Raw genomic sequence first — 13,226 nt, forward strand, 5'->3', positions numbered from 1 at the left:
TCCCAGGGTAGGGTAAGGAGATCTTCCTTCCATTAATTCTGCGTTTCCAATCAGTTAATATTTTTACTCCTTTTTTTTTCCCTGAGACACCCTGAGACTTTAAAGCTCTGACCCCTTAATTCGTCTTCTTTAGCATCAACAGTGTGGGAAGTTTCATGATAGCCATGACAGTCCAGTAAATACCTTTGTCCAGATGTTACTAATGGACTGATAGATGTGAAACTTGATCATAGTTATCTGGCAAGACTGAAAATGCCATGACCTTAGTCTTTGTATGAAGGTCCCTTAAAATAGTTGTTGGCTTTTGGTTATGAATCAACCTTCTTATAGAAAACCAAACTGATGGAATATTGCTTTTGTGCTGTAACATTATTTGATATGTAACATCTAACGTCTGTCAAAACCGGAAAGTTATCTCTTCAAGTGGCAGCAGCAGATTGGATGCAACATTTAAGCAATGACAAATGGTTGTTGAAGTCAAGTGACTTAGAGAAAGAACTTAAAGGGAAATAGAAAATAGAGACTTTCGTCAGGGGAGGTTGTGTCCCTGATGGTTAAAACTATGTGTCATGGAATTCAGACTCAGACCTAAGTCTGAATCTCACCTTCTGCCACTTATTAGCTGCAGAAACTTAGATAAGTAACTTTAACTGTTCTTGTTTAGGTTTCCTCATCTCTCAAATAATTAAAACAATGCCTAACTTAAAGTGTGTTTAGGATTACTTCATGAAATAGTAAGGCCCTCGGAGAGGATCTCTCATATAATTGGTCTCAAGAATGGTATCAGTTTTGAAAAAAATGGCTATTGATATAGTTTGGCTGTGTCCCCACCCAAATCTCATCTTAAATTTTAGCTCCCATAATTCTCACGTGTTGTGGGAGGGACCTGGTGCGAGATATTTGAATCATGGAGGTGGTTTCCCCAACACTGTTCTTGTGGTAGTGAATAAGTCTCACAAGATCTGATGGTTTTTTACAGGGAAACTCTTTTCACTTGCTTCTTATTCTTTTTGTCTGCCACCATGTAAGACATGCCTTTCGCCTTCCACCGTGATTGTGAGGTCTCCCCAGCCATGTGGAACTGTAAGTCCATTAAACCTCTTTTTCCTTATAAATTATCCAGTCTCAGGTATATCTTTATCAGTAGCATGAAAATGGACTAATACAGCTATGTAGGGGAAAAGATAAAATCTCTTTTCCTTACCTGTACTGAAGTTCATGGCTGAGACTCCTGTCACAGAAGACATATTAACAAGAGAAAAACATACAAATTTATTTAATGTGACGCAGGAGAATTCCAAATGAACATTTCAAAGTTTTATGTGACACAGGATATTTCAAAAATAAAGATTTTAAAGAAACAGGAAACGTCCATATATTTTTATGAACAGTCATACAGAAGTATAATTGGAGGACAAAAGGGTGTGGTCCAATGGTAATAAACTGGGAGGAACTTAGGCAGGCTTCTTGGTTCAGATTCTTCTTGAATTCTCTGTGTGACATTCTTTCTATCAGGTCTTCAAGGGAGAAGGGAAGGAGAAGGTCAGAAAGTGACTTTCCTAGGTTTTATGTCCTGCTTCAGGAAAGATGAGGGGAAAGTAAGAGGTACCTTCCCACTTCTGCTGTTTTCTCAAGTGCCAAGGTGCCATATTTTGGTGTAGTTTTCTGAGCACCATCAGTTATCAATTTTGAGGATTGATCAATCGTGCAGGGTTCTTGGCTTCCTACATACTTACTTGAGTATTTTCTATACTATGTCATTTCGATGCTAGAAAATTCCAAATCAGAGAGAATAAAACATTGGCATTTACTAACGATCATAATGTTCTTCTAAACAATCAACTTCATAGAGTTCTAATTGACATAATATCTGCTCTTTTGTAAGTGCAGTTTGAGGAGTTTTGGCAAAGGTACACAGTGACATAACCACTATCACAACCAAGTTATCAAGGTAGAGAACATTCCATCACCTCAAGGAGTTTCCTCCTAAATCTTGATAATCAACTACCCCCACCCTTTGGCCTTAGAAAACCATTTATTTGCTTTCTCACTCAATTGTTTTGTCTTTTCTAGAATTTTATATAGATGGAATTATACAGTATACTGTTTTTAAAACTGTGGGGTGAAATCAATTTAATGTGTTGCAACCAGCATACTCTAAATAAGACAGAAAATATCAGTGAATCACACTTGATAATGGTGAGTGTGTTTTGTGAAACTTTGTTTTCAGTGTGTATATTTTCATTTATGTTTCTCTGTGTGTCCTGGATCATAATATAAGCTGTATTCATCACTGATAAATGGGAACAACTTTCATTTCACCTATTATTTGAGCCAGTTTTTTTTTTTTTTTTTTTTTTTTTTTTTTTTTTTGTCCAGAGGACTAGAAATTGGAACGCCTACAGTTGATACATCATCGCGTGTTCTCATTTGTGCCAGAGAAGGTGATCAGGAATTATCTCATTTACTCCTTCCCACAAGCCTATGAGGAAAGCACATCTCCCTTTTACAGGAGAGGAACCTCAGAGATGCTAAGTTCAAGTTCTCATAACTGGTGAGAATAGAAGCTAAACTTGAAACCATGGACAATTAAATCAAGAAGCAGCCTGGACATGTGACTGATAAGACTGGAGGAGGAGAAGGATAGGCATACAAATATAACCGTATGCATTCTCTTGGCTGTTATTAGATGATCAAATTGCTAATGGACAAGTACTAAGTACTAGATGCCAGTCCCTCCACAGGAAGCTGCAAGTCAGAGCAGGCAGAAAAGTGTGTTTTCTGCCCACAGATAGGATGTGAGTTTGTCTAGAACTGGGCAGCAAAGAGTGTGGGCTTAGGTGTCAGACCTGGACTCTAGTTCCTGTTCTGCCACTTACAGGTTCCTTGACCCTTAGTTGGACCTTGGTCTCTCTGAGGTTCAGGTTCCTACTTTGTAAAACAGTAATTTGTAGAACTTTGTGAGGCTTCAGATAAGGTAGGCTTTCTCCCCCTCGGCATTATTGATCACCTGAGCTGGATCATTCTCCGTGGCGGGGGCTGTCCTGTGCACTGCCGGGTGTGTACCAGCATCTTTGGACTTTACCCACTAGACGGCAGTAGCACCCCCACCAGTTATAATAACTATCAACGTCTGCAGTCATTGTCAAATGTCCTGCGGGGGTGGGGAAGGGACAAAATTTCCTCGAGTTGAAAACCACGAAAATAACTCATGAATAAAATGTTCCTTCTTGGCTGGCTGGGATGGCTGGCACCTGTTGTCCCAGCTACTCCAGAGGCTGAGGAGGCAGGATGGATTGAACCCAGGAGTTGAGAGTCTTGCTTGGGCAACATAGTGAGCCCCTGTCTCTAAGAAAAGAGAACAAGAAAAAGAAACAAATACAGTATTTCTGTCCACAAATCACGTGGACACATGGGATCACATCAACTTAAAAAGCTTCTACACAGCAAAGAATCCCCTTCCCTTTTACCGGTCATAAAATGAAAGTTCTGTCACATATCAGCAGATAACAGCAGATGGAGGGGTAGGGGACCATCTGCCCAAGCAGCAAATGGACGTCAGCTCACGTGGCCCAACATCTCTGGGAGATGTGAGTGAGGCAGCATTGAGTCCTGGTAAGGAGGTTGTGTTTTAGAGTCAGCCTGCCTGGGTTTGGGTCCAGACTCTGCTTCTTCTACTGTTAATCTTTAGGTAGGTTAAACAATTTGCATCTCTGTTTTCTCATTTTTAAAATGGGAATGGCATTCATCTCTTCCTTGTAAAGTTCTTCTGAGGACTAAGTAGTGTAATAAATGTAAAGTCTTCAGGATAGTGCCTGGTACAGGACTATCACTCAATAAATGTCAGTTTCTGTTAATGATGGTATTATTTTAAATGGGTTCTAAGCCAATACTGCATAAACATTGTACTCACCATGACCAACTTATCCTAGCTTTCCCTGGACTTTCCTGCTTATAGCAGACAAAATCCCAAGGCTGGGGGGTGGGGGGAACAACCCTTGTCCTGGGCAAACTGGGACATGTGGTCACCCTAGTCAGACCCCAGCAGAACGGTAAATATTTTGTTGCATTGTGTCCATAATTTTGTGCACAAACACTGTGTGATTTCATTACCAAGAATTGTGCTCAGTATTTACAATAACAAAGATACAGAATCAATGTAAATGTCCCTCAGTGGATGAATGTGTCAGGAAAGCATGGAATATATACACGATATACTACTGCTTGGCCCTCAGAAAGAATGATGGCCGGGCGGGCACAGTGGCTCACGCCTGTAATCCCAGCACTTTGGGAGGCCGAGGTGGGTGGATCACTCGAGGTCAGGAGTTCGAGACCAGCCTGGCTCACATGGCAAAACCCCATCTCTACTAAAGATACAAAAATTAGCCTTGAGTGGTGGTGGTTACCTGTAATCCCAGCTACACAGGAGGCTGAGGTGAGAGGATCGCTTGAATCCGGGAGGCAGAGGTTACAGCGAGCTGAGATCATTCCAGCCTGGCGGCAGAGGAGAGCGAGAATCCATCTCAAGAAAAAGAAAGAAAAAAACATCATGTCATTTGCAGCACCGTGGATAGAACTGGAGGTCATTATCTTAAGTGAAATAAGCCAGACACAAAAAGACAAATATGGCATGTTCTCACTTATACGGGAGCTAAAAGATTGATCACGTGGAGATAGAGGGTAGAAAGATAACTACCAGAGACAGGGAAGGGTGAGTGGGATCAGGGAGGAGGATGAAGGATGAAGATAAGTGGGTTAAAGGGTACAAACATAGTAAGATAGATGGAAGAAATTCTTTATTCAATAGCAGAGTAGACTGACTATGCTTAAAAATGTATTGTACTTGGGTAATGGACACCCTGAATACTGAATTCCCTTCAGAACTACATGTTATATACATGTAACAAAATTTAACGTGTGTCCCATACATGTGTACAAGTGAAAAATATAAAAACGAGGCCGGGCGCGGTGGCTCAAGCCTGTAATCCCAGCACTTTGGGAGGCCGAGACGGGCGGATCACGAGGTCAGGAGATCGAGACCATCCTGGCTAACCCGGTGAAACCCCGTCTCTACTAAAAAAATACCAAAAAAAAAAAAAACAAAAAAAAAAAACTAGCCGGGCGAGGTGGTGGGCGTCTGTAGTCCCAGCTACTTGGGAGGCTGAGGCAGGAGAATGGCGTAAACCCGGGAGGCGGAGCTTGCAGTGAACTGAGATCCGGCCACTGTACTCCAGCCTGGGCAACAGAGCAAGACTCTGTCTCAAAAAAAAAAAAAAAAAAAAAAAGAAAAGAAAAATATAAAAACGTAAAACACTGGAAGCTTAAAAACAAAGAATTGTGCTCAGTAGCAAGGGTTCCATGATGCTCACGGTCCTCTCGGAGAGGCAGCAATCAGCTGGGTTTGAGATCGCCAGGCCAGCAGAGCACCAAGAGGCATCATGGGGAGGGCGCCATTTTTCTAGTGGGAGAATCGTACTGCAGGTAAATATCAGCAAGCCGATAAGATTTCACCAGGCAAAAGTAGATGTGAACGAGGTGCCTATTTTAATGGACCTAGAAAAGACAACTCTATTGTCTTATGCTAGAAAACAAGTGATTTGTATGAACCAATGCAGCCTGGGGAAACGGGTACCACAGACTTGTTAGCTAATAGAAAGCATAATTTTATATCTACTTCTCGGTTTTCCCAGGCACTAACAGAGGGCTTGGATTATCTTGCACTGGTGAAGATGTAAGAAGTCTCCCAGTTTTCTGCTAGGCTGAAACTTTCCTGAACTGAGGTCCTTTCAAAGATCTGGTCATGCATTTGGACTAGAGAATCATTTTGCTTTAGATAAATTACGGTTGGTGAAGTCAACACTGCTGATTGGCCTGTGCACTCTCCATTTTCTTTCTTGCTAACAACCCTGATTTTGTTTGGGGAAGGAATTACTCTAATTGAAAATACTCACTTTTCCAGATCTGGGGTATCTTGGAACTCAATTGTGTCCAGTGAGCAGAAGTCTCTGCAGAAGAATGCCTTCCACCCCCTTCTTCCCAAAAAGCTTCTCGAGGTCAGGGTTTTTGTCCTCCGTCCTTAGCACTCTCCCCTGCTTCTTGCCTGGAATACAAATATGATGCTTATTGGTGGAGAACCTTGCTTCCATGAGGAGCAAAGAGGCTTGGTAACGATGCCAGGAAGGAAGTCAGCAAGACTGTGGGTCCTTTACAACTCCCCATGGGTTGCTGTACCAACTGCAAATGACCACATCTGGACCTATGTCATAGAAAAATCTCCTGTTCGCTTAAGCCGTTATAGAAGGGTTTCTAGTATATGCAACCAAACAGAATCCTAACAGCCAATAGGGGATTATTTCTATGGCATTTGGCAAACATCATGAATGGCAAAACCTTGCAGATATGTAGATTTAGAACAATTTTGTTTTTGTTTTTGTTTTTTTTGGGTGTGTGCACAGTGCTTTGAGTGAATGGAGTTTTTATACATCAGTATCAGGGCTGCCTTTTCCATGAGGCATAGTAAGTGTGGTGCTTGGAGCCTATGATGCTTTTTCTTTTTTGAGATAGGATCTTGCTCTGCCGCCAAGCCTGGGTGCAGTGGCAGGATCACGGCTCACCGCAGCCTCAAAATCCCAGGCTCAGGCGATCCTTTCACCTCAGCCTCCTGAGTAACTGGGATTACAGGTGCACCATCATGCCCAGCTAATTTTTTATTTTTTGTGGAGATAAGGTCTCCCTATGTTTCCCTGCCTGGTCTTGAACTCCTGGGCTTAAGGGATCCTCCCACCTCAACCTCCTAGAGTGCTGGGATGATAGGCAAGAGCCACTGTGCCCGGTTTCATGGTACTTTTAAGATCCTTAAAAATGTTTTTACTTTCTTCTAAAATCAGAAGAAAAAAATTCAATTTGGATTTTATTTGTCTTTATACCAACTCAGCCATATAATATAATTTTTAAGACCCTTTTATGGAAAAAGGGGCCCATAAAGGCAACAGTATTTATAGCCCATGAATTTATACAGCCTAGGATACCTCCTCATGTCAAAAAGAAATTGGTCTCATTTCTTCTTGTTAATTTTCCATTCCAATTTCTTCCTTCTCTGAATAAAGGAACATATACCCGCATTCAGAAGAGGAGGTGGGGGCATTGGAAAGGCTTCAGCCTTTGACAGAGCTGGGTTTGAACCCCAGCATGACTTTACGCAATTTCTTTGATTTCTCTGGGTATCAGTTTTATAAAATGGATTGATTGATATCATGTATTTATTCAAGAGTTTGAATGGCCATGCTGTAGAAGCGCTTTCTGTAGTAGGGTAGCACTCTTATGAGGACTATAGAAATGGACACATGTGAAACCCAATATCTGGCACATGTTTGACACTCAGTAAATACTGTTTTTTTTAAGTCACCTTCCATTTGGCTGTGAGTTGTGTGCCTATTGCACAGTCCACAGTTACCTTCTCTCCTACTGTGTGGAACATTGGGATCAGGAAGGTAGCTTCCTCTAGGAATACAGTCCTTGATCTTTGCGAAAGAGAGATCCTTTTCATTGCAAGTAATTAAGACCCCATGCTTCTTCCCGCAATCATGACCATGAGATCCCATCGTCTCCTGTCTAATGACTTTGTTCTGTATCACTGTAAAATGCATTCCCCGCACGCAGCAATCAGAGAACAGTGTAACATCGGTTCATTCAAAGACCCACTTATTCAACTCTCATTGGAAGAAGCTGTCAGGATTTCAAACGTGGTTTTTTGCTGTCGTTGTGGGGATTTTTTTTTTCTGCCTTATTATAACTCCCTTACAGATCCATCTGTGAAAAAATCAATTGGTTATTAGAAAAATGCACATTTCTCCATTTTAATATTATACTGTGCCTCATCAGGGTGCACTGAAGATTTTGTAGTATGTTATAAAAGTGACAAATATAATTTGTATGTAAATGTCTTATGCAAAGTCTTTTATTTTTCTACTGCATACAGAAAAACGCACCAAATGAATTTGAGGCAAACATAATGATAGATCCCACTGTGATAAGAAAACATCCTAATGCAAAGTTGTCAGTAGGAAAGAAGGCCCTTCCTTGTGTTACTTTGTTTAGAGTCTGTTAAGAAATATCAGTGCTTCTTTTCTCCAGCAGACAGATACATAAGGTTCCATTTCCTCTTCTCTCAAATGTGCCCATTTTAAGCCATTTGTCTCCTGGTTCAGGGATTTTAAAGAGGCACCAGAGAGAATTGTGTGCCATGATATTCCACCCTGGATGGGAATATGATCCTCTTGACATGCCTTGTTGACACGGAACAAATTAACTCCATGATTGCCAAATCGTTTCCACTCTCCTGTTGTATGGACAGGGCATAGCTGGAGAGGCAGCACTGAGGTAAATCCTCATGGGACCATCCTAATGACTGGGCACTCCCTTCCTTATGTGACCTGTGATTGGATGCCTACAGTGTACCTGACTGTGGACTGGGGCAATTGCTTTAAGAAATCTGGTGGTTTGAAGCTCCAAACACACCCGACACACTCAATACACCATTTAACTATGCATACAAATAATTTGGGAAAATGAAGAATGTCTAAATCTCTCAGGTATGTTCCTTTTGTGTCTCCCATTTCATCTTTTCTCAACCTATTTTGCTGACAGCCAAAGTTTCCCAGGGTAGCAGGGAATGATACTTTATGATTGGTTTAACTCTGTGTCCCCACGTAAATCTCACCTCAAATTGTAATCACCACATGTCAAAGAAGGGACCTGGTGGGAGGTGATTGGATCATGGGAGTGATTTCCCCCATGCTGTTCTCGTGATAGTGAGTTCTCATGAGTTCTGATGGTTTTACAAGTGGCAGATTCCCCTCTGCTCGCTCTCGTTCTCTCTGTCTCCTGCTGCCATGTAAGACATGCCAGCTTCCCCTTCCACCATGATTGTAAATTTCCTGAGGCCTCCCCAGCCATGCAGAACTGTGAGTCAATTAAACCTCCTTTATAAATTACCCAGTCTCAGGTAGTATCTTTATAACAGTGTGAAAATGGACTAATTCAATTTATTAAGGGATCACATCCTTTCAGTTAAGAAAGCTCAGAGTAACATACATAATACGTTCATTCATGCATTTATTTATTCCTCAAATGTGACTAACACCTTAATATGTGCCAATCATTGTGTTAGGTTTGGTAGTCTTATGAGTCAGAGTTTTCAGCTGAGCCTAAAGAGGTGACCCCTGCTAGTGTTACAGTCTTAGAGTCATAAAGAACTGAATCTCAAACCTGTGTTACGTTGATCAACTTACTCAACTGAATTCAACTCTTAGCAACCAAGATTCTTCATTGTAAACTAGGAAGCATAATAGTACACATCCGCTAGGTATTATAAGGCTGGAATGAGATCATAGACACAACAATGGAATCTAACCCCAAAGTAAGATGTCAATAAACAGGGGTAGTAGGAGTGGTGGTCATTTTGTAAAAATTAACGCTAATATGATTAACCTCCTATTCCATTCAGAGCTGGCTTCGTGGATATATGACCTATGCAGTCATGCAGGGCTCTGCTCTTAGAAAGGCCCTATGCTTGATTTAATGCTCTGATGTCGTTAACCTGAGATCCTTATTGAACCGTTGACTCCGCATTTTGATTTTGCATAGGATACCACCAATTAGGGTAAGATGTGCCTAATATGTTAAATATGTTTTATATAGAGTCTGGAGAGTGGTTTAGGAGCTCACCCAGTAGCGGAAAAGTGGGAGGAGGAGTTGGATGAGGAAGAAATGACAATAGTTCATATGCATGCAAAACACATCATTTATTCTTCACCACCATTTAATAGGGAAGTAATGCTTTTATATCCATTTTATTGATAAGAAACATGAGTGACAGAAAATTTAAACTTGCCCGAATCGCTGGGCTGGGAAGCAGTATCTTAGACTGCTCTCTAGATTAGAGAGTTCAGGGAACTACTGTGTGCTCATGAGTTTCTGCAGGTCTATGTGTAACCCGTCTTCTCAATGAGGTCCTCTTGTTTGAACCCAGTGGAATGGGGTCCTCTTGTAGAAAACCTTTTCTGTAGGCTGGAGAGTCCATTAAGCAAATGGTAAGCTTCTCACGTGTGGGACTCTAGAGACTTTCTACAAATAAAAAACTCTGCACTCACACAGAATGGCAAAGAATGGTCTCAGTTTTGTTTCTGCAAGGCTTTGAACCATGCATAATAATGTGACTGCTTCAGGCGCTCAGAGCTCGGGTCTCCCTGTAATATTTTCGTGTCCTCATTAAGTTGCACAAGGACAGTTTGTTTGCTGGCACTGAACACTAATGATGCATTTTTGTGGACGCTGCTCTTGTAGGCCTAATTGGTTTCTTGACTGTTGTCAAGCTCTGACTTATGGGAAAATGATTGTTCTGATCTCTCAGAGCAAAGAGAGTTGGCCCTTGAGAGTTTGGGTCCTGGCTGCGGAGGTGGGCTGTCGTGGGCATACCTCATACCTTGCATCCTCTTCTGCTGTTCTTAGAAGGAAACTTCTAGGTCACTAGATATTAACCTTTTTGATTCCTAACTTCACCTGGTTGAGTCCCAACCATTCCTTGTGTTTTCTCTCAAAAGTTACTTCCTTGAATCTCAAGATTGGGTGTGAGTCCCTTGCCATGGCCCCCTTTGTCTAGTGAATCCAATGTTTTTGTCTCTTCACTCTCTATTGTCCTCATTAGACTTGAACCTTCATGAGGGCATTTCCCACTTCTCCACAACTGAAGAATTGTTGGCAAATATTTCTTGAACACAATCTTTGGAAAAATTCAGCTGTGCACATTAAACTTTAAGATGATCTACGAGATTACAGACCCCTCTGAGGTTAATGTGCATGTCTATGGATCTCAGCACAGAAAACCTCCCTTCAGTGCCTGGTATATCAAATATTCTAATCTTCGCTACAAAACTCTGCCAAGGGTAATGCAGACACCATTTGGATGCCTCCAGTGATGGTGATCTCTTTGAATATCCCACTGAGACCACTGAAATCATTGGAAGCTGGCTGGCTGGCTGGCTGGATGAATGAATGGATAGGTCGAGGGATGGATAGATGGATTCATTGACTGGATAGTTTTTATTGGGAGCCTTCTCCAAGCCAGGCCCTTTTCTAGTAAAACAAGGGTGGGCAAAATCAAGCCTCTGCTCTCCAAGAGTTATATTCTAAGGGATAAAACGGACAACAAATATTTAACAGAGTGTCAGGTGTGATTCCTGCTATGGAGGAAGTAAGGTAGGGTAGACAGTGTGGCAGAGATGGGAGGCAAAGACTATTTTAAATAAACTGGGCAAGAAAGACCTTCCTGAGATCTGTTAAAAACAACAACAACAAAAAAAAACAAAAACAAACAAAAAAACAAGGAGTGGGCTGGGAGAAGTCTTGAGGGGCTGGGCTTTTCAAGTAGAAGGAACAGTAAGAGCAAAGGCCCTGGGACAGGAAGGCGAGGATGGCTGTAGAGGAAGGGGCAGAAGTGGGAAGAGTCAGGTGCCAGCTGCTGTGAGGACCCCAGAGATTTTCTTTACCTAGATTTGATGAGAAGCCACTGGAAGGTTTAAGGAGCAGACGGTGGTGGTCTGATTTTAAAAGGATCCCTCTTTTGTGGAGAGGAGCCTCTAGGGGAGAGGGGTGGCAGCCTGGAGATCAATGCGGAGGCAAGTCTGGACTTCCAGGTGAGATGTGGTGGTTGCTTGGACACGATTTTCTTCTGCTCAGCCAAGCATCACAGTTCTGTTTCTCTCAAATGGAAAGCCACATCCTTTCCCAAGGGAGATGGCCATGTTCCTGATCCTGGCACTTGGCTCTGTTGACATGACAGAGGAATAAGGGCTAGGGTGGGAGTGGGTTTCCACATACCTCCGTCCTGGTCAAATTGTACAGCAGGGATGGCTCTCAGTCTCCAAGCTTGGACAGACCAGAAAATACTTTTTTTTTTTTTTTTGAGGTGGAGTCTCGCTCTGTCACCCAGGCTGGAGTGCAGTGGCCAGATCTCAGCTCACTGCAAGCTCCGCCTCCCGGGTTTACGCCATTCTCCTGCCTCAGCCTCTCGAGTAGCTGGGACTACAGGCGCCCGCCTCCTCGCCCGGCTAATTTTTTTTTGTATTTTTTAGTAGAGACGGGGTTTCACCAGGTTAGCCAGGATGGTCTCGATCTCCTAACCTCGTGATCCACCCGTCTCAGCCTCCCAAAGTGCTGGGCAGAAAAGACATTTTTAACTTTCCTTCCAATTAAATGAAATTCCTGTCTAGGCCCCCATCCAGCTGGATGGTTAGATAGATGGATATCAGCTACCATCAGGGCTCCCACCTCAACTGGGTTGTGCAAAGGTCCTAGGGTCCTTTGCTAAAGCACTAAGAAGGGCTGTTGGGTACCGCTGAGATAACCTCTGTTTCATTTTATTGTCCTCTGCGGTCCAGCAGCTTAGCTAACTCTTTTCAACTTTTAGGGCACAGAACATTTCAGCAATGCTGGAAGTCCCTGTTTGAGATAGAAGACATGGAGGTGACACCCATTATAAAAGGGGGTATCGTTTTAAGTCAGAGGGATTTAATCTCTAATTAATACTAATATATTACTTTGATAATTTGATTAATTGATCTAAAAATTAGTCTCTAAGTCTGAAAAAATAATCTCAGTGGAATTGTGTTTCCTTTCATTCAGTTAACATTCTGCTTCTATCGTTTTTGGAAAGAGAGCATATAAATAAATAAATATGTTCATCTTCATTAAACATTGAGCTCATGGTTCTCCAGTGCGTAGTGAGCTGATGAAGACGTTGATGTATACTGCAGCTGTACACACCTTCATAGAGAAGGCAACAGAAGCACAGCTCTGCTGCAGCATCAGTAAGCACAGACAGGTGGGCAGCAACTGAAATTTGTGCAGGAATGTTTCCCTTACTGCTGCAATCATAGCAAACTGACACTGTCAGAGTGACTTCAGGTGTGGGATACTGAGTTCTCTCTGTGAATTACACAGGAACGAGCTGTGTCTTTTCCTTATCTCCCCTAATGTGAAATAATAAGCAAAAGATTCATACATTCATTTATTGAGAAATATTTATTGAAGGCTGCAAACTACCAGGAATTTCCTATTCTTGTGGATATCTTCATTCCAGTGAGACAGATGATAAATAATCAAATAGAAATAACTGATGGTTTTAAAATGAAACATAGAATGATTTTTAAAATAAGAAAAGAAATATC

Source organism: Macaca mulatta, chromosome 10 (assembly GCF_049350105.2).
Source record: "Macaca mulatta isolate MMU2019108-1 chromosome 10, T2T-MMU8v2.0, whole genome shotgun sequence".
Taxonomy (NCBI): domain Eukaryota; kingdom Metazoa; phylum Chordata; class Mammalia; order Primates; family Cercopithecidae; genus Macaca; species Macaca mulatta.